This window comes from Spermophilus citellus (genome assembly GCF_964194105.1).
Source record: "Spermophilus citellus genome assembly, chromosome: 10".
NCBI classification, from domain to species: domain Eukaryota; kingdom Metazoa; phylum Chordata; class Mammalia; order Rodentia; family Sciuridae; genus Spermophilus; species Spermophilus citellus.
In genome coordinates, this window is record NC_138197.1 from 61,352,725 (window position 1) to 61,380,083 (window position 27,359).

The 27,359-nt window shown below is 33.3% G+C and overlaps 1 protein-coding gene across 1 annotated transcript in view; it reads left to right on the forward strand.

Moving 5' to 3' along the window:
- The window catches only part of CNTN1 (contactin 1), a 353,521-nt gene that overhangs the window by 59,907 nt on the left and 266,255 nt on the right, over window positions 1-27,359 (forward strand). The window contains exon 2 of the mRNA XM_081311864.1: window positions 20,888-20,935. The gene's annotated coding sequence lies outside the window, so the exon portion shown is untranslated. The remainder of the gene's footprint in view (window positions 1-20,887; window positions 20,936-27,359) is intronic.

A 27,359-nucleotide genomic window follows, 5' to 3' on the forward strand; every position in this document is an offset into this window, starting at 1 on the left:
ATACATTTGAATCAGATGAGGTACAGTTTCTCGTTTTTCTGAGTGTACAGGTTGAAGAATCACATTGGTCATGCAGTCACATATATACATACAGCAATAATAATGTCTATTTTATTCTGCTGCCCTTCCTTTCCCCCCTTCCCTTCCACTCCCCTCCCATCACTTCTCTCTACCCAATCTAATGTGACCCATTTTTTCTTTTTCCTCACATTGTCATACATGTGTTCTGTATGACGATGAGGGTCTCCTTCCATCTTCTGTGCTATTCCCCTTCTCCCTCCCTTTCCCTCCCACCTCTCCTCCCTATTTAGTGATACTCTTCTTCTCATGCTCTTCCTCCCTACCCCATTTTGAGTCACTCCCCTTATATCAGAGAAGACATTCAGCATTTGTTTTTTAGGGATTGGCTAACTTCTCTTAGCATAATCTGCTCTAATGCCATCCATTTCCCTGCAAATGCCATGATCTTGTTATTTTTTTATTGCTGAGTAATATTCCATTGTGTATAAATGCCACTTTTTTTAATCCATTCATCCATTGAAAGGCATCTAGGTTGGCTCCACAGTCTATCTATTGTGAATTGTGATGCTATAAACATTGATGTGGCTGTGTCCCTGTAGTATGCTGTTTTTAGGTCTTTTGGGTATAGTCGGAAAAGAAGAATAGCTGGGTCAAATGGTGGTTCCATTCCCAGCTTTCCAAGGGATCTCCATACTGCTTTCCAAATTGGCTGCACCAATTTGCAGTCCCACCAGCAGTGTATGAGTATACCTTTTCCCCAGCATCATCTCCAGCACTTGTTGTTTGACTTCATAATAGCTGGCATTCTTACTGGGGTGAGATGGTATCTTAGAGTAGTTTTAATTTGCATTTCTCTGATTGCTAGAGATGGTGAGCATTTTTTCATGTATTTGTTGATTGATTGTATATCCTCTTCTGAGAAGTGTCTGTTCAGGTCCTTGGCCCATTTGTTGATTGGGTTATTTGTAAATCTTTTTTTTATTTGTTATTTTTAGTATTACATGACCTTCGAATGTATTTTGGCAAATTATACACATATAGAGTATAATTTATTATATAGAAAGTATAATTCATTCTGGTTATTTAGGACCCCATTCTTGTGGAATTACCCTGGTCGTGTACTCAAATACAAGGCTAGAAATGTTTTGTAAGATTAATTCTACCACCTTTCCTAATACCTTCCTCTTCTCTTCCTTCCCCTTTGTCTAATCCAGTGGATTTTTATTCTTACCCTCCTTACCCTCCCTTGTTTTGAGTTGCATCCACATATCAGAGAGAACATTCAGCTTTTGGTTTTTGGGACTGGCTCATTTCACTTATCATGATATTCTTCAGTTCCATCCATTTACGAGCAAATACCATTATTTAATTCTTTTTTATGGCTGTACGATATTCCATTGTGTATATACACCACATTTTCTTTTATCTATTCATATGTTGAAGGACACCTAGTTTGTTTAAGGAAGGTTATAATCCATGCAGCATTTCATAAATGTATTTGACAGGTAACCCTTTTGCAAGTAAACTCGTTAATGTCCCCAATTGTGACAATTTAGAAAATGCTGGTAATACATTTGTCTGGAACTGTCAACAGATGTATATAAACATTTCATCTCTACCTATCTTTGTAAAATAGACTCCAGAAGTTAGTGTAGTAACACTGATTTTTATTTATATAATACTTAATTTTCTCATAAAATAGTGGATGTTATCTTTTTAATGTATATTAGACTCAGAAATTGTAATAAAGAATTTGATCTTCTTCTAGTAGTTTCTGGAATACTTCCACTTTTAATTTGCATTTTTTTTCCCGTAGAGTTTCATGAACTGTTTTAAAATGTATAATTCATTTTATTTTGGTTACTTATCTTTGACTTCATTTTACCCATGTGGCATTAGAACATATATTAACCTTTATTTCTTAGATAGATAAGTTCAAAATAATCGAAGAGTAGGCATTTTCATTCATATACATTAATTTTACTCTTATAAATATAGAACATGGTCACTTCTAAGTTAGCCATTTATAATTTCCTGGCAAGAAGGCATTGTCTGAAGTTACCACAAAAGAGATTTAGGACAAACCTTTGACATTTTCTGGAATATATTTGTCATGATGGACTGCTATGGTACCCTCTTTAACTTTGCAGAGAGAATCAAGGTGAAAGAACAAGGACTTGGTCTGTGGGGCACCCAGTGAATACCATCACCTTAAACTACAGAGTAAAATTTTAAATGGTCTTGGGAATTCAGAGAAATGCTCTGAACTTGTCCAAATCAAGTCTATTTACAAAAATTACATGCAAAATTTGAGACAAGTAATATGTATAATCAGTAAAACTGAGCATGAGTTCAACATAAAGAAAGAAAGTAAGCCTACTTATGCAAAGTGTAAGGGTAAATGCTTTACTGGACATAATAGAAAGGGGTGGACTTTTGAACTAGGAGCTGCATTTGAATCTCAACTCAAACATAAAAACTGACCAAAACCCTGTTCTATGTTATTCTGTATGCAAATAAAATGCGGAGTAAAATGATACTTGACTCCTGTCTTCTGAGACTTACATTTTAGTGGCTAAGACAGAAATTAATATAATAATAATAATAACAACAACAATAATAATGATAATAATAATAATAAGAAGAAGAAGCAATTGAAAAGTAAGAGGAGTGCTCTGCAGGCAAAGAGAAACAGCTTATAAACCTGCCTCAGAAAGAGATCTTACCCTGTGTGAAGTTCAGGTACAATTTGTCTCATGCAGGCATTTTCGTTGAGAATTGAAGGATTGATAGGTATTCTTTAAGTAAATGAGGAGGGGGCAAGACAGTTGTGCAGCTAAGAATATTCTGAGATGAAAACAAGATATTAAGAGTAAATGTTCTGTGAAGAGAAGGAACACAGCAACAGCATATTAGAACAATAGAAGAAGCCAGTGTACAGAGAAAAAAAAAAGTAAATGAAAAAAGATCAGATTAAAGAGATAGGCAGGGACAGATCATGGAGGGTATATAGGTCATGGTAAGTGTCCAGGTCTTTATTCAGTGTGACACAGAATAAAAAGATGAAAACAGTGGGGCTTTGAAGGTGTACACTATGTAGGGTGTATAATACATAAAGTGAGAAAAGCTCATCTGTTTTATAATATGTAGTAGTATCCTCACAACCTCAAAATCAGTGGCTTGCAGGAATACATACAGTCATGTATGATCTAACCATGAGATATATTCTGAGAAATGCATCATAAGGCTATTTTTTGTTGTACAAACATTATACAGAATACTTTTTAAAAACCTAGATGGTACAGCCTACTGCATACTTATGACTCCAAGGTTACAACCTGTACAGCAGGTTATTATACTGAACACTGTAGACAATTGTAACATTAGTGTTTATGTAATGGAACATAACTCAACATGGAAAGGGTACAGTAAAATTATGGCATAAAAGATAAAAAATGGTGTGCTATGTATGGTACTTGCCACATACAGAATTCGTAGGATTAGAAGTTGGTCTGCATGAATTAATGAGTGAATGGTGAGTGAATGTGAAGGTCTGAGACACTACCATACGCTATAGTAGACTTTAAACACAGTACACTTGAACTATATTAACATTATATAAAAATTCTTCATGAACAAATTAACCTTAACTTACTCTCCTTTTGTAAAAATTTTATAAACACTTCAGTTTTTATGCTTTTTGTTTCTATTGGCAATAGCACTTTAATAATACACAGTCCCCAATGGTCAGAGATACTTTCTTTCTTTATATCTTTGTTGTACTGAATTTTTCCCATTAAAATTTTGAAACTTTTAACATCTTTTGTTAAAAACTCAGTCACATTCATGCACATTATTCTAGACCTAAACAGGGTCAGGATCATCACTGTCACTCTCTTCCACTTGCACATCTCGTCCTCCTGGCAGGTCTTCAGGGGCAATAACACTCATGGAGCTGCATCTCCTATGGTAACAATGCCTTCTTCTGGATCACCTCCTGAAGGACATGCCTGAGGCTGTTTACAGTTTACATTATGTTCTATAAGTAGAAGTGGCACATCCTAAAATAACAATAAAATTATAGTTTAGGTAGTACATAGTCATTTATTATCTCTATCAAATATTATATGCTGCATATTGTATGTATACTCTTATACAATGGGTAGAGTAGTAGGTTCATTTACACCAGCATCATCATAAACATATGAGTAATGCATTGTGTTAATGTTACCATGGCTACAACATCACTAGACAAAAGGAATTCTTCAGCTCTATTATAATCTCATGGGACCTGCATTCATATTTGTGGCCCATCATTGACCAAGTATCATTATAGAATGTGTGAGTGTATTTCCCAGTCAGTATTTTGCAGTAGTCTGGGAATAGTTCTTTTTCAGGCTTCAATTCCAGACCTGGAGACTCATATTTTTCTCTAGGGACTAAACATGATTTTTCTAACAGCAGGAAGTAAGGTGGAAAGTAGAAGTTGGGAGCTAGAGTTGGGGGAAGGAAGAGTCTGGGTCAAGCCAAATCATTCATTTGCAATTGGTCACATGAGTGCTTTCCATTACCAGAAGTAAGTCACATGACAAAATTCAAAATTCAAAATTAAAAGTAAAAAATATGATTCTTCCATGTAGGGGAAGGGAGAAGTATGACTATTTGGTGAACAATATCTACCAAAGGGATCTATGGGTTGGAAGTATCAAAGAGCATAAGCCAGAATGACCTTATTTAAGACTATTGCACTAAGGAGAGATTGAACTCAGTGAAATGCAAGGCAGGAGAATTTTTAAACACTGGGCTGAACTAATGGGAAAATACTGGACATTATTGGGGAGATGCTGGTCAATGTGATCAAGCCATCTGTTTGCTAATTGCTGCTTATTATTAAAGTTTGGTTCCTCTCTCCCACAGAAGCTGGGAAATAGGTGTGCATCTTTTTACACAGATACATTTCAAAAGGATGTTTCCCAGTCCTTGACAGAGTTTCCTGGCATTGGAAGGTTTATATATCAAAGGGGTAAAGAAAGAATTTACAGTTTCAAGTTTTCTGAAGTCAAATGCTCTGAAAAAAGAGGTCAGGGGCCTATGTCAGGAAGAAACCTGCTTGAGGTTAGACTGAGGGGAATTTTAGAATCTCTTGGTCACAGTGAATAACAGATGTAACATTAGAAGCATCTCAGGATTGCCCCTTATTATCCCATCCTTCACGAGATGAGCCATGGAGTATTTGGCAGTATTTTGCTTAATTTTCCAAAACTTGAGAATTTTTTGGTACCTTTTAGCTTAGAATTGTTTTATAATTTTAAGTTAAATTTTCATTGATATCAGAGAACACATTCTATTTGTTTTGTGAGTCCTGCTATGTAGTTACAAATAGTAATATTCGTAAGCATTCCATAAGCACTTGAAAAGAATATGTATGTACAGTGACTGGGTGCAGTGTTTATATTAGTTCAAATGTAATATGTTTTATGCACACATATATTTATATATTAGGTAATTAGGTATTAAGTCAGTTGAGCATATTGTTAATAAGACTTGATAATGGATAACTATGAAGAGTATGACAAATAAAGGAATCAAGAATATCTAGATCTTGCTGTGGGGCTTGACTTGAGGTGCATTGTGAATTTTTTTAAGAGTATCTTAGTTTTTATTTTTTGAAAGGATGAACTTTTTCTTTTTCTAATTTTTCTTTTTTTGGAAAAATGCATACAATATCACATTTACCATTATAAACATTTCCCAGTTCAGTGCATTGTGAATGTTGATGACATGTTTTGAAAAAGAAACAGAAAGAAACTGATTGGAGAATCATGTTAATTGTAGTAAACATCTACACTATGGTGTCATTGCTAACAGAGAGATTGTAGAGCAAAGAGAAAAGAGAAATTGATCAAGATTTAAAAATTCAGTATTTTATATACTTTATTCAAAATTCTTTTGTTATACAAAAAACAGATGTTTTATAAAGGGATTACCTATTTTTAATATGATATTATGTTTTGAAAAAGAGTCAGAAAGCAACTGAAAGGAACTGGAAATTTCCAAAATATATTATATAATATGTACTTAGTGTTGGAATTACTACTAAAGGTTAAATAATAATATGATATAAAATATTTACTTTTCAATTATTCCTTAATAATAGAATTATCTTATTTCTACCATCCATTCTTTATATGTTAATTAAATATTTCTTGGAAAGTTACCAGGAAGATGAGATAATTGTCTTTCCAGTTTTCTTATTTACTTACTTACATTTCTGTAGGTAAAAAAATAACTTTAAAGCAGTTTGTCTTAATTGGTTGACTTTGCTAACATAGTAAATTGTAGAGAGAATTAATGTTTCATAAATCTCTTAATTTGTGTTCCTAAGAAGCACAGTCTTGACAAAAGAAATGATTAGTTGGATCATCTTTAGCAACTTAAGCTTCTCTAGACTGATGAATATAACTTTAAATTAAATTTCTTCTCAAATAATGGGGATTGATTTTACAAACTTGCTTCATATTATCAATGTATTTTGTTATCCTTTAAATTCCTTTACAACATTTATGCAACAGTTCATAATTTAATTTTTTGGTTTTTGTTTTGTGGTGCTGGGGATGGAACCCAGGGCTTTGTGTGTGCTAAGCAAGTGCTCTACCACTAAGCCCCATGACATACAAACTATTTATTTTTGTCATGTTATTTAATTTTTACCACAACTCTGTGATCTGCTTAATTAATTATTTTTTTTGTAAAAGGGAACTTTTGCTGAGAAGTCAATGGTAATGTTGGACATCCAGTATAGGCCACGTCAGCTCCTCTCCCTCCTGATTCCAAGTTTTGGGGCCATACCCCAGTAATTTCAAAGTGGTATCTGTATTTTTGTTAAATTACTTGCTCATGCTGCTCTTGTAAATCCCTTCTAAACGTACACTAATTAGGCAATCACATCCTTTATACACAATGATTAGGATACATCCTGTTATCCCTCCATACCTCCCCCAACCCTGTTCTTTTGTTAATTGGGCACAAGTAGGGATCTTGTAAGAAATTGAAGCAGTGCTACATTTGGGGGGGAAATTATAACAAAGAAAGGTTATTTTCATCTCTAAACAGTTGCTGGCTGATCACTGTGTTCCATGCCACAGAAAGGCCTGAATAATTCCTTTAAAGCAAAGTCCAAAGCCAAGAATTAGCTGTCTTTCTGGCTGGACTGCAACTACACACAGGTTGGCCTCTCAATTTTGTAGGAATGTTTTCATTAGGTCAGCTGAAAGAACTCCTCCTTGGTTGGAATGCAAAATGAGAAATTTAGACAAAGATGAGGAGTTTTAGGAAAAAAAAAATGTCTATACCACACCTATTGTCTGTGTCTTCTCAAGTCTCAAGTAACTGGAAATTTTATGCTTATGTTCAACTAAGTGCTGTTTATTTTAATTTTATGAAACATAAAATCTGTTATTTATATGTTACTTCATATGCTCATGTAAACAAATCATTCACTGATTAGCTGTACACTTTGAGAAATGCACCATAGTGCAAACAGTGTACTTGCACAAATCCAGATGGTATAGGTCAATCACTCAAAGTGATCTCTTGATGTCATCAAGAGATGCAGTAAAAAACAAATACATGGGGCTGCTCCTGAAATAACACCATTCAGTTTTCCAATAAAATCTTTTATATAAATAGAAGGCATTTACTCTAAAATAATGATAAAAAATTTAATGCAGTAATTATATAAACCACTAACATAGCTGTTTGTTATCATTATCAATGTATATAGTTGCATGTTCTCTACTTATATATGATTAAATCAGCATCACCACAAACACAATAATGTGTTGGCCTGTGATGTTATGATAGCCACAGTGTCATTTGGTGATGAGAATTTTTACCTCCACTGTAGATAGGGGACCACTTGCCACAGGGCTGTAGATGTTTGTAACTTCAAGCTCCCGTGGTCTATGTGTGCTATGATGGTCAATCTGAGCCACTTCTCCTTTTGTTGGTGAGACCAACAAAAATCTGAGCTCATGTAGGTGTCCTCTAGTTGCAACGTATTATTACAAATTACCAAGTTAGACTTATTGTAGTCTATCTCTGTGGAAATAATATATAATAGAATATAAAGCACTTCTCATGTTTGCCAGGGCCAATTGTAAAAATTTAATATATAAAGTAGGTAAAATAATTAAATTATTGATTTGGTGTTTCATTATATTTATTCTGATATATATGAATTGACCTATAGTAATCTTCAATTAACCAATGGAAGAAGAAACAACAGGAAGTGTGAGGTCTTGTTGAACTTGGTATAATGATTAAAAACTGTATTTAAGATATTTATATTTTGTACATCACAGTTTTTTTTTTCATTTCATTCTAAAACATTGTTTTAGAATATCACATTAAAATATTATTTATTTTTTTACTGATTTTTTTGGTGTTCTCTTAAATTTTGCACCTTATTTTTTTTTTTTATTCTGGTTCTGGTACTATACGACTTAGAAATTTTTTAAAAAAATGTGGTTATAGATGGACAGCATGTCTTTATTTTATTTGTTTCATTTTTATGTGGTTCTAAGGATCAAATCCAGTGCCTGACACATGCTAGGCAAGTGGTCTGCCACTGAGCGACAGCCCTAGCCCCACCTAGATATTTTTAAGGCAGTAATAAATTGTTTTTAGGACTACACCTCTAGAAAGAGTTTAATCCTTAGCCCACTATCCTAGCTAGATGTGTATCAATATCACTTTCAAATTATTAAGAAAACTATACATTGTTGAAAGAAGAACATTTGGACTATATTGCAGAGAAGTAAGAAGAGGAATCTGCTAGGTTGTTCTTCGCTCTGTCACAGTGCATCTTTGACAGGTAGTGAGGCCAAAATTACAAACTATCGAGTTTGGAGGAACCTCATAGCCTAAGTTTTGCCAAACCTTGAGGTTCAGTAAATATTCTCAAATTCTTGCTTCTGAAGCATTCAAATTTCATTAGCACTTTGAAAGATGCCACTGTTACGTGAAAATAGGGTCTTTTAGAGGTTAAATTGGCAGTCTCCAATACCCAGGTGATTATGGAGGGGAAGATTCACCTAATCAGTCATCTGGAAAAGAATAACCCTCAGGCCCAGTGTTTCATTTAGAACATTTTCAGAGGAAGTAATTAAAATCCTTTTGAGTCTTTTCTAAAGAGCCAATTTGGGTATGCTATTATCTGGGACTGGAAATAAAATGAAATTGAGAAGAATGAAATTTCCACTTAGAGAATATAAAAGTGAATCAAGAAAATTCCTACCTAAAATTTTCATAAACACAGACATTAGATTTTATTAACAATGTATACATATGTACATATTTCTTCAGTGCCTTGAGGACTGAAGCCATGAAAAAATTTTTTAAAGGTGGTTTATATAGTTAACACTAATTTGCATATCAGGTTCAGATTGGAATTTTAGAGTCTAGTTGCATCATAAGGAGTACAGAAAACTTAAAAGATAACATATAATTAATGAAATACAATTGCAAATATTACTAAAATGTGTTCGTAAAGAGGAAATATTTATACATTGTATAGGAAACTGAGACTGGTCTGACTTGATAAATGTTTTTTTCTATTATGTCTGCTATATTGGATAATCGAAAGCACATGCTATATGCAAAATAATAAATATGAAATATGAAGCACTTAAATTTTACTAGTGACAGTTAAATAGTCAGGGGCAGGTGCATTATGAAACTAATGGTGTGGAAATTTTCTTATTAGGGTTTAGATGTTAATGAATTGTTTTCCAATCCCAGAAGTTGAGACTTGCTTTGCTTATTAAATTCGAAACTCGAGTGCATTTTCATTTGTTGATAAAATAGTCTGTGCATGTAGTAGAGAAACCAGTTCTAAGGAAAACCTAGAGAGAATCCAACAGGAGGATGTCATGGAATTCTTAGACACCTGCTATTCTAATAAGAAATCACATCAGAAATTAATCTCATTATACTGTAGTTAAAAAAAAAATGAGGCCCTGAAAGCTTATTAAATTACTCAGAATAACTGTCAGAACATATTAGAATCTGGATTAAAATCACATCTCCAGACTCAAAAACCAGAATATTCCTCTTTCCATCAGCCTATCAACCTGCAGTCTTTTCTTGAACAGTGTGAATAGAAACATATTTTCACCTCGATTATAAAATAATTTTCTGAGAAGCTTAATTTTCAATTAAGATAAAGTAAGTGTGTAGAGTTATTTACTTTTTTGTAATGTTCTTGCAAATATTCTGCTAGATATGGATAACTATATGCTTATGAAGGATATGTTATAGCTTAGACAGCTGAATCCTCAATTCAGGATTAGTGAATAAAATCATTAATAGGTGAGAAATATTTATCTTGTTGCTTTTGTGTGTACCTGAGCAGCAGAGTTCACAGGCAGGATGGGCCACTGCAGTCTACGGGCTGCCTATAGCACTGCCTAGGTATAATATCTGCAAAATAATATAATGTAGATGCTATGTAGACTTGTAAACTGTGATTCCAAATTAATTTGTTCCCAAACTTTCTTCAATTATGTTTTAATGTTATTTTTATAAATAAAAAGCAATGGGAATATCTATTTTCTTTGATTGAAGCAATCACATTCACTTGTCTATTATCAAATACTGTGCTTTGTTCACTATATGATAGATAAATTCTATTAGATACCTACAGTGGGAATCTTAAATGCAATATGAGAAATTTATAGCCAGAAAATAAGTAACTAAAATCTATTCTGTAATTTGCACTAAGGTAGAGGTGAAATATAAGGAAAGTATGTTATACTTATTCAAGTGCTATGTATTTGGAAGATTAGCTTTATCCCTATTTCTGTAGGATTTTTGCCAGATCTTCAATCAAGTACTAATCCAAAGTTTTTAATTGAATATTCAGACTCACCAAAAGGGATGAGTTTCATTCTTTACTTAGACAAGCTGAAAATTAATATTTAACTGATGGTGGAAAGTCAATGAATATATCTGAACAGGCCACTGAGATGATCATGCCTGTGATATAGGAATATTCATTTGGAATCAGTGTGTAGGATAAAGTGAAAAAGGAGACTAGTCAGAAAGTTGTGATTGTCTAAGCAATAGAATGAAGGACTTCATTAGAGTGGGGACATTGAGACGAAACAGGATATAGACTCCATTAAAATGTCCACCTTACATACAGTTACTTTTCCAAATAGAGATGGAAGTGAAATACACTAATGTTTCAAGCTTAAGTACGTGGGGAAGAAGGGGGTAATGCATTCTAAGTCATGTTACCATGTGCCATAGGAAAATGCAAGTTACATACTGTCCCTAATATTAACAGAAATATAGTCCATGGAAAAAGAAGGAAGCCATGGAGAGGACTGATGCAGGAGCAAGGCTTCAGACTTCAGCCACTTTGGAAAATTCAGGAACTGAGCAGCAGTGGTTCTGGAACTGAAGAGAGAAAGAGGGAGAAAGAGAGAGTGAGAGCTTGAAACGATCGTAAACACTTTGACATTATTGGAGAGAACTCAATTACTTTCAGAAAAAAAGAAAAGAGAGCCATGGTCATAATTTTGGTTAATGAATACTGATTTTTATTGAACCTTGGGAAAAACAGAAGCCAATGAAATACAGAAAAGGCAGTTAACAGAATGCCCAATATAGTGCTGTACCATAAAAATCAAAGAAAAAGAAGCTTTTAAAAAGGAAAGACTCAGCAATAGTGGTATATACTGTAAAGAAAATGAGCAGAATAAAAGCTAAAAAACAAAGCTTTATATTTTGAGATTAAAAAAATTGATGATATAATTAAGTTTTGATTAGGTCTGGGGCTGTAGTTCAGTGATAGAGTACATACCTAGCATGTGCAAGGCCCTGGGTATAAAACCCAGCATGCAAAAAAAATTATTAAAATTATTATTAAACCAATGGGAACATAGTTTAGAGCACAAGAGCATTATCAACATAAATCAACAAATATTTGTGAAATGATAAAATAAATCCATAACCCCTTGGTAAGAGAACTTAACACTTCAGAGATCAAACCAGGATAAATCAGATCCAACCCAAAACAATGTTTGTAGGGGAAGGAGAGATCCTGGTGGAAATTTAATTAGAAGCAACTTCTTGAGGCTTTATTGGAGAATGCAAACTAGCTGAGACATTCAAATATTCAGTATTAAACTTAAGAGAAAAGAGGTCCAGGCTCGGTCTGGAAAGGATTGAGAGGGGAAGAAGAAACACAACAGGAAAGAGATATCAATGCCCCATTTGAGATGAAAAATTCTAAGTCATCTCACTAACATTCAAAAAGGGCAAATAAACCACATAACCATAGAAGAGTTCTGATGCCATAAATCTGGATTCTGGATTGACTAAAGAACTAATGTCTTACTTCAGGAAAGAAACAGTATCTTACTTCATAATATCTTGAAGCCACTATAGCCTGAACATTCAGCAAAATGCCTATCATGGTGTATATTCTGTAAATAAACCAAGAGTTCAGTGAATAAATGAAAGACAGGGAAGCCATTAAGATTTGAAAAGGAAAATGAAACAACAAGGATAACCATTTTAAAAGGTCACTCTGCCTTATACGAAGATCATAGATTTGAGCTGGGAAAGATTATAAGACATAAGCTTTTACAGAAGAAATATGATTGCTGTGGGGGAATTAGGTGATTTGAGACATGTTTGAATAAATTTTAAAAATTAATAGAACTTGGTTGTTTAAAGTACGAGGTGAGAATGAAGGAGGAATGGGGAAAGTGCTCAGTTTTCTCTTTTTTGGGAAACAGGATGAAAAAATGGTGAGAGGATACATAATGAGGAGGAATTTGGGGGAGCAGAAAAGGAGATTTAATGAATTTAGTTTAAGGCTGGTTAAATTCGATTTCTCTGTGGATCATCCAAGTAAAAATGACCAGTAGTTGAAGGTTTATGTCTCTCCATCTCAGAAAAGAGGCATGGACTAGCATGAACATCAGTAGTTGACACTGGTTTGCAGAAGACAGGAAGGCTGTCATGAACAAAAACATAAAACTATGATCAAGGAAATTGAAAGGTAAGAAAACATGGCCGACGTAGGTAGGATGAGTTGATCAGGGAAGAGAGATGGAGTCAAAACAAATGGGACACTGGAGAATTTTTTACAAAATAGTATTTATATGTGAGGACTGGTGATGGAAAAAGCCTTGTCTCTGAAAACATTCCTTGAAAAGTTCCCAAGCAGAATGGGTTTTCTATGGTTGAAATGGCACTGGAAGGAAGGCATTAATGATTAAAGTGTCCGAGGAGAATTCCAAAGACTAGAATTCATTCTTAAATGTTTTATTGATGGAAAATAACGGATCTGTCAGTTGTTCTGGAGTTCCACAAAAGGGAAGTGTGCAAATATACAGAAAATGTATAATGACATGATTATAGAAAATGCATTTGAGATGCTGATTGTCCTCTTCAATAGAGGAGACAAATACAAACTAATGGTGACTGTCAAACTTTGTGAAAATTTAACAAACCCACTGTAATCATGTCTGTATTTTGAAAATTTTTTCCATTCCTCCTCAATCAACTTGATTTTATGAATATCTACAGAAATCACACATTTAACTCTCATTTCAATATGTAATTTATTTGTTGTTGAATTTTTTCATATAAGAGAACTTTTAAATTTTGCTTTTATTTTTCTTTTTTAGTTTGTTTTACCCTTCTCTAGACTTTTTATTAAATCAAATTTTACTAAAATCTTTGAGAGAGAAATTAAAGTCTGAAGAACTATTTCTCATAGTTAATAAGAAAGTGGTTATTTCTTAAATTCATTGTATAGGGGAGAAATTCTTAAAATAACTTTAGATACTGTACTTGAAGAAAAAGCAACTTAGATTCAATAGTGCAATTAAATGTGTTTTTAATATCATGGTTGTTTCTTTGGGTACATTTTCTTCTGCAGATATCAATTTGGAGAAAATTTAAAAATATGAAGTATAATTACCTAGAGGCCTAGAATCTTGGGTAGTTTGTCGTTAGCTCAATAATTCTTACCTCCATCATACTTTTGTGTATGAAATATCTCTCTCTCTCTCTCTCTCTCTCTCTCTCTCTCTCTCTCTCTCTCCTACCTATTTTCCCCTTTCCCCTCTCTTTTATATATCTGAGTCTGATATCCTGATGTGAGGTAATATATATATAGGTATATTGTGAATAAACTGTGATTCATCTTTATTTTTGTTCTGTTTACTTTTTGCTTTATTTGAAAAATGTTTTTCCTAATCACAGGTAAAGCATGAGCATGCTTTAGGTCTGACAATAAGCATTCCGAAACTGCAATGTGCAAATATATAAATTCATGAGTTTCAAAAAGTCGAAAAGAGAATTACATGATAAATTTTGATATTTGTATATTTATTGTAGCTCAAGATCTACAACACTTACAAAGAACTGAGACAATGGTTTCTTGAAATGGGGAAAAACTGCTCTGGGCAGCATTGATAATAACAAATAAGCAAACAAACCAAAACAAACCGTAGAGATCTATATGAGGTAAAAATGTACTATCAATTGTGTGTTACAGCACAGTTACCTCATGAGTCAACTGTAAGATTCTAAATGTTATGAAACAAAAGTTTTTTGATTCATACAGTTTGGCTTATTAATTACCTATTGTAAACATGACAAAAGCAACTATTTACAGCATTTGCCTCATTCCACATTATCTGTTGTAATTTTACTATGGTCAATACCCATGATATTTTTCTATTACTCCTCTGTTCTAAATTTTTATTCTCTTATATTGAATGTAAGCCTTAAATTGTATTTATTTGTTCTACCAGCCAATGTGCATTTGGGGCTCAAATTGAGTATGAAGTTCTTAGAACCTTCCAAGACACAGAAGACCAAAAGTTCTTATACTTATTTTGATTACTAGACACATAAGCTAGCAGTAAATACTAGACACATAAGCTAGCAGTAAAACCTCTATAAATATACTAAAATTCATGGAGTGATACATTTAAAATGGACAAATTTAATAGTGTGCAAATTATATCTCAAAGGTTTTTTGTTTGTTTGATTTTGGTTTTAAGAGATAATTAGGACAGGATTTTATTTGTAACCACTCTTGATTTATGACTTAGGATTTATGAATCTTCTGTGCAATCCTGTGAGGTCAGTTAGTCAAATCATAATTTTATATTTTAAACTGCTTCTTTCTCCCTGGTTACTTTCTCAACTTTAAATATGTTCAGTGAGTTTCCATTCTTAAAAATAAACAGGAAAAAAATGATTCTTAGTCCTCACACTATTTCCACATGTTTAACTCCCCCTCCATTTACTCTTTGGAGACACTGACAGTACAAGGTCACAAGTCACTCATTGCCAGGTGCAGTGATTTCTGCATGGCTCTCATTTTCCTGGAACTCTCTGAAGCAGCGGACACTCTGGAGAACCTCTTTTCTTTAAAATGTTTTTTTTTTGTTTTCTTATTTTTTGTTAATGTTGTTGTTTTACAAGTACTCTGAAACCAGTGTGGAGAATACTCAAAAAACTAGAATGGAACTACCATATGACCCAGTGATCACACTTCTTGGTATTTATCCGAAAGAACTAAAATGGGCAAACTATTGCAATACAGTTACTTCAATGTTAGAACAGCACAATTCACAATCAGCCAAATTATGGAATTAGCCCAGATGCTGGTCAACAGATGAATGGATCAAGAAAATGTAGGATACATGCACAATGGAGTTTTACTGAGCCATGAAGGAGAATGAAATAATAGCATTTCTCAATAAGTGGATGGAAATGGAGATCATGCTAAGTGAAATAAGTTAGACTCAGAAGATCAAAGGTCAAATGTTTTATGTGGAAGCTAGAGTGAAAGTAGGGGAAAAAGGTGGTAGTAAGGGGGATTGGATATCATAAATATATAGGGAAGTTCAGTGGAATAGAAGGTAGAGCATGAGAAGAGAAAGAATGGAAAAGGGGAGGAAATATGGAATGAATTTAATAAAATCCTGGTATATGTATATATAAGTATATCCAAGAGAATTTCATTTTTATGTATATGTGTAAAGTACCAATAAAAAATTAAAAATAAAGGAATAAAAGAAAGACCAGTTTAGGGAAGGAGAATCAGGAGGAAGAAGGGAGGAAATGAATCCCTTGCCTTCTCCTAAGTATTAGGTATAGCTAAGAAACAGTCTTCACGCTATTTTCACATCTTTAACTCTCCACTTCCCCCAACTTTACTCTTTGGAGAGACTGACTTCACAAGGTCACAAGTTACTCTTACATTTCCAACTGCAGTAATTTCTGCACAGCTCTTGTCTTCCTGGAACTCTCTGAAATAGGGGATTGAAATCAACCTTACATGTGTGATTCTGTCAAAATGGACCTAACCACTATGTATAACTCTAATAATTGTAAAGATTTTTTTGTTTGCTTTTGGCTTCATTGACCCTAGTTTTAAATTGTAATATCCATTCTCTGATCACACTTTTTATACTGCTATTTCTTTTTTTGCCTATCTTGTTGTTCCCACCTCTCCCAGTCCTAGATTCCTCCCACGTATGTTCCATAATTCTCCTGCCACTAACTCTCACACCTTTGTGAAGAGGTGGCATACAACTCATAAGTTTAGCCTTGATCTTTGTCTTAACTTCAGGTACATATTTTAAACTTCTCTGCCATATGTCACTTTAAAAAAAATCACTTTCCTTCTTACTCCAGACTCTATTTCCAGATCTCTAGCAGTAACACATCCATACATCTAGTCCACCCCAGAGGGCTCTCAGAGTACATTTAATTCTACATTTTTCATTTTTATATAGAAATACATAATTGACCAACTCCTATCAATTCAGTCTTAAAATTTTTAAATAAATAAAAATTTTGTCTTTGTATTAATAAACTTATCTTTGGACTCAAAGTCAGGGAAGGGGCTGATGTTCCATATACAGTGGTTCCCCCTTATCTGGTGTTCATTTTCCACGCATTTAGTTACTCTCAGTCATCCGTGGCTCAAAAATACTAAATGGCAAATTCTAGAAATAAACCATATCTAAATTTTAAATCATGCACTCTTTTGAGCAGCATGATAAAATCTCATATCATCCATCCTGTTCTGTCCTGCCTAGGGTGTGAATCATTTTATTTACTCAGTGTATTCATATTGTATATGTTACTCACCTATTAGTGACCTACTAGCCATCTCAGATATCAGGTTAACTATTCTGCTATTGCCATGTTTATGTTAAAATACCCCTCTTTTTGCTAAGTAATGGACTCAAAGTTCAAAAGTAGTGATGCTGGCAATTTGGGTATATCAAAAAGAAATCATAACATGCTTTAAGTGAAAAGGTAGGAAAGAAATAAAAAAAGTAAATAATGACTTTCTTAAGTAAAATATGTCAAATTTCTTTAAATTATCCTTCAAAAAGACTTTTTGTCAATTCCTCATCTGTTGTTTCCCACCCCCAAGGAGTGATGTGGGGCATGGGGTTACTTAACAATTCCTTTGTGTGCTACTTCCAAACAAGTAAGAATTTAACCTTCCTCAACTTTTTTTTTTCACCTGCTGCTTAGAAAAGTTCTACCAAGGAAACATAATTTAAAAGCTAATCATCTGTTGTCACTTGGATGTGTAGCTATACCTAAAGGAATAATTAGGTATGGAGGAAGAAAATAAATAACAAACCTTAAGAGACTTAGTTTGATTAGGTTTTCCAAGGTCCAAAACTAACAATGACCAGGGATTGGACCTCAATTACAAGTACACCCTTTAAGACATTTGCTGTCACTTAAGACATTCTTTTAAATGTGCTTTCTTAGAGTCAAGGCATGAAAGGGAAGTTTTCCTGTTATTGACTATGAAGCAGTTAAGAAATACTTTGAGATTCAATATAGAAATTCCCCAGAGTTACATAAAAGCAAAAGCAAAAGTTTAAATCTTTTTTTAAAAGAAGAAATTGAATATAAAAAGTGCTATTTCTACTTTGTGCTTGCATATCAAAGTGCAGGTAAGATCAAAGTACAATAGGATCCATTTGGCTAGATTATGAAAGCTTTTTCACAGATAAGCACTGTTCAAAGCAGTCCAGTTGTGGTTTCTGCTCCTGCCATTGTTAGATGGAATCTTTCAGGCTAAAAGTCTAAATCTCCCCAGAGCAGGTATAGTTCTGAAATAAATGTTCAGAGTTTGAGCTTGGAATCTAGTCTGAATTCCTAAGATCTCTGGACTACTTATCTTTTTCCTGAAAAGTCTTTACACCAAAGTGTAATCTTATTTTTATTTCTTATTCTAAAGGTACTAAACAATCAATGACCAGGGATTGGACCTTAATTACAAATAATTAATTACAACCTAATCAAACTAAGTCTTTTAAGGTTTGTTATTTATTTTCTTCCTCCATTACCTAATTTAAGTGGTCCTATCCCACTTAAAAGTTATGGCTTTGGGGAACATAGCTGATCAATAAAGGAATACAGAAGGAATACCTTATGCCTTTATTATACCAGCAGCACTACTCACTTAAACAAACAAACAATAACAAAGTAAAACAAACAGCATATTCAAGTATGCCAGGATTGGAAGGAATTAGAAGCCCCTGGGAAGTATTTATGTATAATGAGTACAACTAAGACAAAACCATGGTTTGGAGAAAATTGTAGAAAGGTATCAGAGTTGGTCAAGATGACCAAGGGAAGCTACATATCTCACAGTTGGATCAGTACAACAGGCATTGGAAAAAAGATAATCATTTGAATGACTGGGTTTTGAAGTTTCAGACTATTAGGGATTGGGAATAAGTGAGACAAAAGATCTGGAAAATCAGGCAAAAGTTTGTCTAGTTTCCAACACTGTAGGAAGCTACAATATAGTTTTAGAATATCCATCATATAAAACAAGATTTGAAAGAATTTCTCAGACCTTCCTATCTTATATTTTTGTAGAATGCCCTTTTTTTAAGAAAAAAAAATATGACCAAGTCTTGCTTCAAGGTTCATCTCAAAATTACATGAATCCAAAGAGGAGACTGTGTAGAAGACAGCAAGGCACTCTATTCAAACTTCTTGTTTTGGATTAGAGGTTCAGGACTCATTGAGTAGAAAGGCATAATGTGGTTCCAGGAGTGACTAATCACAAGAGGTTCAGTTTTTTTTTTTTTTTTAAGGACTTTACATCAAGATGATAGGAGTCTCTTTTCTTCATGAAGATGGGGTTGTTCATTATGAGTCAGGCTCTGCCTTACATTAGAAAGCAATCCATGTTCACTAGCAAGGTTACCTCCATTAACAAGATTTATGTCATCCATAACCAATTAAAAATGGGATCCAAATATGAAAATGAATCAAATGTGAAAAACATTCAGGACCCTTAAGATATAAGATATCAGCAAAGGGAGAAGTCAAATCTTGGGCTATAAACGGTTACTTTATCAATCCTCCAAGTCATATTTACACTGACAGGTAAAGTGCTGTTAACAAGTAAACCCATAACCATACCTCTGGGACAAAAGACCTCAGATGAGATAGAGAAGTAGAGAGATGCTGCGTCAGCACCCAAAGACACACAGTGTTATAGTCTCACACCTGAGTGTCTGTCCTACTAGACATTTGTCCTGATCAATCAAAATAAAGAAATTAAGTTTCTGTCCCAGCTGGGCTATTGAACCTGGTCCCGGTCCCTCAGTGAACTTTCTTCTCTTTTTTCATTAATGATATGAAACAAATATTTTCCCCCAGGTATTAGGAACAAATGAAAATGTGATTTTAATTTTGTTATTATATGGGCTAAAAGAAGGGTAAACCATTATTATTTCTATCTTCCACAAAATTTGATTTTTCACCAGTTTTCTTCTAACCACTGTCTGGGTCGAGATGAGTCACTAAAGTGAAGTATAAGAATAAAGGAAATCAAAAGCAATATCATTAGGTGCATATGGCAGCATCAAAGGCCCTAAATGGAATTGTCTCTGTGTACACTGTGTCTTCTCAATTGTTCTCTATTACAACCAAAATGGATCCTTATTGATTTATTTAATGCTTGTTTATATTTTGGTTTCTGCATCTGATTTTACATTTTCTCAGAAGTAAAGAATCTTTCCATAAGAATAACAGTAAAGCTGGTGCAGTGGTGCACACTTGTAATCCCAGCAGCTCAGGAGGCTGACGCAGGAAGATAACAAGTTCAAAGCCAGCCTCAGCAAAAGTGAGGCTCTAAGCAATTTAGTGAGACCCTGTCACTAAGTAAAATGGGGACATGGCTCAATGGTTGAGTGCACCTGAGTTCAATCCCCAGTAACCCCTGCCCCCACCAAAAAAAGAGAGAACAGCAATAAAAATTTTCAAAGTTACTGAGATTTGGAAATCTAACACTCTCTTTCTATTCTTTTCCTTCTATTAATTTTTATTATTCATCTTGTGAGAATAAATATTTTAGTATACTATTTGGATGTGATGTTTGACTTGTAACAGGAAATTATTAATTCTTGGAGTTGTATTTTTTGGCATGTGACTAGCTCCAACCAAGTGTTCTTAATGTTCTATATCATCAAATGGGACAATGATAGTATTATAGTTGAATTTGAAAATTAATTTTTAATAGAAGTCAATAATGCTGAATAAGATGATAGTTTAATAAAACCATTTTTCAAAGGTCAGACCACCTTAGCTTAAATGTATTTACTGATATTCTAAATATAATTTATGAATATGTTGAAATCTTATTGTAATTAAAACTTCTAGGGGTTTAAGATACAACTTTTCCTTTGTATTATCTATTAAAATTTTCACTAAAAGTATAAACATTTTAATGTTCAACTTAACTAACTATAATTTCATAATTATTGATTTATAGATATCCACTTTGGACCATTTCTGAAGCCCAATTCAGAACAAGCCTAAGGTAAGATATTTACTTATGCACATGTACCTGGTTATTTTAAGAAATCAAAATCCGTGGCAAAACTGAATGTAATGGAATATTCAAACATATTTCTAGTTGCTAAGAACCCCAAAATATTCTGGTCCATGATAAACACTCGATGGCATTGTTTTCTTAAATTTTTGTAACCTTTCTCAATTTTTAAAAGATAGTAAAGGTGCATGATGGATTATGTGTGTTCTCTCTATTAATAGTCATACAAAGAAATCACCATGTCAACCTACAAAGCATTAGGAAACAAACTAGGTTGTATAGTGCAGCACTCGGTATCACTGAATTGTTATAAGAATCCAGAATCCAATGTGGGCTGGAACAATGGGAACCCATCAAGAAATTATTAATAAGAAAAATAACAGTAATAATATGTTATAGCTACTTAATGTTAATATAATTTAGGCACTTTATATACTATCATTCAATCCTCCAGCAATTCTATGTAGTAAAATTATTATTATTTTATTTTTATTAGTCCTGTACTGAAATGAGAAACCTGAGGTCCCTCAAGTTTGTTAGGTTATATAACTGGTAAGTGACACAGTTATTTTAGATCTAAGACTCCAGTTTTTGTTTTCTACAACTATGTAACTACCTAGTTAAGTGCTGTATTGGGAGAAAGAAAGGCTTTGAATGGAGAGAATGAAGGGGAATTCTTCATGGTATGATGACTGCTAACAAAAGCATGAAAGGGGACAGAGACATAAACTGTGCTAGAGGGAATGATGCATGTTTGAGGAAAATATAAGGAAGATTGTGCTGGAGGAGATAGATGCAGGGATCCTTTCAACTTGGTAACTGGTCCCCCTCGTCTCTAACGTTATACCTGAAAAATGCTGAGCTAGATTTTGTACTATCATAGATGAGTGAGAGAATCCACAACCTGATGGGAGTAACCTGTTGAAAAAAAAAGTAGCAGTGAAATACCAGACTTACCTAGCCCTGCCATGCTTAGAATCCCAGGAGAAGCAGTTGAAATAGAGGGAGATGTGAAATGCTAGTTACCAGAAGAATTAAAAAAATATTACATTATTTATGTCAGATTAGGTAAAAGACATAAAAGAAAAGAGAGAGCAGTGGTTTTAAGTTTTTTTTCTATAGAAAAGGGAAATTTTAAAACTGATAAATATGAGGACATAAACAGTTTTATTAGAGAATATGAGTTTGGTTTCCATATTTTGCTTCTGAAGTATCAGAGGGGAAATGGATCTATATATCCTTTAGGATGTAGGAGGTTGAGTAAAGGAAAGAGGTGAAGATTAGGTCTTCATTGTATTAACTATATTTATTAAAGTTTTAAGGTGAGAGATTTCTCTGTAAGAGTTAGTATAAAATAAAAGAAATAATGGTATTTTTAAAGATTATTCATATTTTTTTAACTATTTAAAAAAACAATTATGGATGTATTTTCTTTGGGAAGACTCTTAAAGTGCAATTAAAACACTATAAAAGTAAAAAGTTTCATTGCAACTGACAGATTTTCTTGAGGAAAGAATGCAAGATCAAGCTTCTACTACCAGTGTGTTATCATATTTGCTTTGCTAACCTCTAATCACAGTATATATTTCTTCTGTTTTTTTTCTTTGATTCACATTCTTTGATTACTGGTAACACTGAACATTTATATATACTTATTCATCATTTGCATTTCTTTAGTTAATTATTTTATTTCTTGCTTAGTAGGGTTTATTATTTTTACTTCACATTTAAAAAAATATTTTGTTTTTTCTTTTTAGGTAAATGTGACAGCTGAATATATTTTGATATATTATACATACACATAGTATAACTTACCATTTTTGTGGTTGTACATAATTATACTGGTTGTGTATTCATACAGGAACATAGGAAAGTTATGTCCAATTAATTCTACTGTGTTTCCTATTCCCATCCTCCCTCCCTTCCCATCATTCCCCCAATGAACTTATATTCTTCCCTCCCTCGCCCATTGTTCCCTAGCATCCACATATCAGGGAGAATATTTGACCTTTGGTTTGGGGGAACTAGATTATTTCACTTAGCATGATAGTCTCTGGTTTCATTCATTTACTGGTAAATGCCATAATTTCATTCCTTATGGCTGAGTAATATTCCATTGTGTATATACACCACATTTTCTTTGTCCATTCATCTGTTGAATGACACCTAGGTTGGTTCCATAACTTAGTTATTGTGAATTGATCTGCTGTAAACACGGATGCAGCTTTGTCACTGTAGGTATGCTGCTTTTAAGTCCTTTAGGTATATGCCAAGAAGTGGGATAACAGGGTCAAATGGTGGTTCCATTCCAGGTTTTTTGAGGAATCTCCATACTGATTTCCAGAGTGTTTGCACCAATTTGCAGTCCCACCAAATAGCTGGTATTTTAAACATAATTTCAGGTCAACATGTATGAATGAAATATAGCTACCTAAGCTTTAAAAAAACATGTGAGAAGATTTGCAAGCTGAATAAATGTCTTGTGTACTATGCTTCATTGTAAACTAACACAAATTTTGCTTGGGATGTGTTTCTTTGCTTGGCAACAGAATGTTGATTTTTTAAAAAAATATCAGAATAAAGAACAATCACAGAACTCCTTTAATAATGCAAATTACTTAGAACACAGCTTTGGCAAACATTTATTTCAATTTATTCCTGACAATGTTCCTTCTCTTACTTTAAGAATTTTCTTTTTTTTCTGACATTATCATCATTCTGTTAACAATGTTTCAGTTTTATTTAAAAACAGTTTTATTTTATAATCAAACACTCATTCATTGTCTGTGAAACATGAATCAGTAAACAAGAAGATGAAGAAAGATGAGCAGCACTTGTTAGGCTGCAGATTCATTTTGAGAGATGTCCTTCCCAATGCTGGAATTAACATAAAATTTTTTAAAAACTTTTTTTTCTCAAACAGGAAAAACATACAAGTTGAAATTATATGACAACATAGTTACAAACTTCTTACCAGGGAATTTGCTTTTAGTGAACCTCTTCACTCATGGTTTACATTTGTCTAACATTTATTCAGCACCTATTATGTATCCAATTCTGAGCTAACCATAAAGAAAAATAGATATGGTTTCTCTTTTCAAAATGCTCACAATATAGTAGGAAAAACAAGATATTTAAGCAAATATTTATAGCATAGTGTGTTCCCCTGATATGGAAACTCAAGGAAGGTTTACTCATTCTAATTGGGGAGAGATCAAGACTCTTAAAAATCATCCAAGAAATGTAGATCTTTGGTTCATAAAACTGTAAAAAAGATATAATTTTGTTCTGTTTTTGTCTGGAAGTCAGTCTTCATATGATGCTATTAATGCATTTCAGAAAAATAGATATTTAAAATATAATATATATTCCCTGTGATGGTGTGCTAATTATTTTTTCTTAAACAGCAGAACCATTAAGAGTGGTACCTGTTAAATGCATTAGGAAGTTGAGAGGAGAATCTATCACTTTGTTAACAGTTTCACTGAAATTAAAGAAATCTCTGTTGTAGAGGCAAAAAAATGAATCACTTCACTTTTTGAAAATAAATTGGGATAGGTTTAAAAAGTTACATTAAGGGTTCCCTTTCAGCAGGTGATAAATGAAAAAAAAACTTTAAAAACATGACTATGAGAAACTTTCTGAAATACTTTGCTGAACTGAATTTAGCAATGAAAAAGAAATTAAGGAATTCAAAGGGAATAAAGATGGAGTGAAATAAGAAACCCTGAGAGGTGAACACATGGGAAGTCTGGAATACATGATCTATCCTAGGGCCAGTCACATACTGTATAAAAGAAAGTCCACCAAAAAGTCAGGATCCAAATGGACAACAGTCTAAGGGCATAGTCTTCAAGAAGCAACCTACCCTGAACAGATCCATCAGGAAATATACTTATCTAAAAGTTTGTCATTGATTAGAGGGGAACAACTCTGCCCCTGGGGCTTGGAGCTGCAATTAGCCTTTGCTGAGATTTCAAAGAATCCTCCTATGTGGTCTCACAAATCTCATTGTTTGCACTATGATCCTAAATTCAAAGCATTTCCAAAATAAAGTTGTAAAGACATAATTTATTTTATTTTTTCTATTTTAATCATTTTATTTAATATTTTCCAAATAAGTTGTTTCATATTTTCTTCCTTGAAACAGGCTGGACATAAATAAATACATATAATAGTTAAAATTATAACCACTAAAGAAATCATTTAATAGTTAAAAATGTGAGAAAAAATAGATGCAAGAAAGCCAACAAATACATGAGAGAAATATGGACGTGTAATGATAATAATTTCAGATATTAGAATTACCAGACAGAAAAAAATATGTATGTTTAATATTGTATTAATTTTCTATTTCTGCTATAAGAAATTACCACAGAAGTAGTGTCTTACATAAAGGTAGTGTCTAAGTAAAACAACAAATATTTGTGATCTTCTAGTTCTGCAGGTCAGAGATCCAGTTAAATAATCACCAGATGAAAGTCAAGGTGCTGTCAGGCTGGGCTCTTTTCTGTATAATCCAAGGAGAATTAGGTTCTTGCTCCTTCAGACTTCTGGGAGAATTCAGTTCCTTATGCTTATAGTACAGAGTTCCTAATTTTCATGCTACCCTAAGTTGAAGGGTGCTCTCAGCGTCCACAGGCCACTGGACATCTTTGCTTGTGGGCCACTTCTTCATGTCCCAAACCAACAAAGATAGGTCCTATCCTTTTCATATCATTTGTCTTAAATTTTTTCAGTCCTCACTGGCAGTGTTTCTGCTGAAATAAAGATTTCAAAACCTCTGTGTATCTGCTATAATGTATGTCATGAGGATTCATTCCATTAGACAAGAGGTGCATCGATTGATACTTCCAATATGAACCCTTCTCCTTTTATGACATCTGCTGTGATGGTTGAAGGGAGGTGTGAGGTAGATGTTATTCAAAGACTGATCACACTGAATACTATGAGTAGAATGATGGACATTAGAGACTGCCTAGTATTCAGAGCTAGAAGTCTTAAGAAAGTAAATTAGGATAAACTAAAATAAAATTATATCTACACACATAATTAATTAAGAATACCAAAAAATAAAAATAAAAAAGAACTGTAAAAAGCTAGAGAAACAAGGTAAGGAATAGCCAAATGAAAGACAATTACACTGCAAGATGACTTTTAAATAGCAAAAGGGGAAGCCAGAGGATACTGGGTTCCATCTAGAAGATTCCATCCCTCTGAATGTTTCCTACCTTGTGCTCTTCACCATGTTTTTTCCTTCTCTCTTCCATATGTGTGTTATTCTGAGGTGTCATTTGTATTTTTCTTCTTATGCTTTATATACAGTATAACATTTCTGAAAGCTAATAAATATGAGCAAATGTATGGCATATCTAATTACCTGTTTATTGAATAAATATCAGCTCATTGTGATTCCTATTTTAGGCCAGGTTCCATAAGGGAATTGGCACAATATTAAAAACCGATGCCTCTATTAAGTTTTCTATGCACATCAATCTTTCATGAGTTAGAAATCATAAGTGCAGAGTCATAACTTTCTTCCTATTTAGAAGATAAAACTTTTCTCATTTGCTTGTTACTTTAAAAATTATATCTCTATAACTTTTCTATGATTTTCCAACAATTCCATGGACTGCCCTAAATACTATAGTTAACTCAGGACTTAGAAGCCCACTCATCAATCAACAATAATTTGTTTAGTATCAAATACTTACTCACCACTCTCCATAGCACCTTTGGGAACATAGGTCTGTTACAGCACCACTGTATCATTACAGTGTCACTAGAGTCTGTTCATTATATTATACTTTTGTATTATATTGCACAATTGGATTATTTTGGATTTTTAATAACTCAAGTTCATCATCATTTCTATTAGAATGAATTATAGAATAGGTATTAAAGGCTGTTGCTTTACTTTTCTGAGTGTGACTAATGTAAGAAAATCTCATGACTTCCTTTCATTGAGACAAGAATTCTTTATTAAATAAAAGGAAATCCAAGCAGGCACAGGGGATTTAGTGCCTAACATTCAGTGGAAAATAAAATAAAATGACTGAGCTTTTCACAAAATAAATATTAGCTTTATTTTCTTCCAGAATTGCATGATAACATATGAAGTTTTTTTTTAAAAACTTACTATGAGTGAGTAATAATCTATTGAGTTTTGCATGATGTATAATTTTACCTGAAAAATGCATAAAAGTCTTGTGGTATTTCTTATGTACAGGGTAGAATATTAGTATCAAACAGAATATCTATGACTTCTTAGGCAAGCTATATAACTTCTCTAAGCCATCATCTCAGCACTAAAAATTAAAAAGAGCTGGATTTCAAATGCAGTCACTGTTGATTTACTCATTATTTAACTTTTTTTTTTTACATGGCTCTACACATAGCATGCCCATATTAG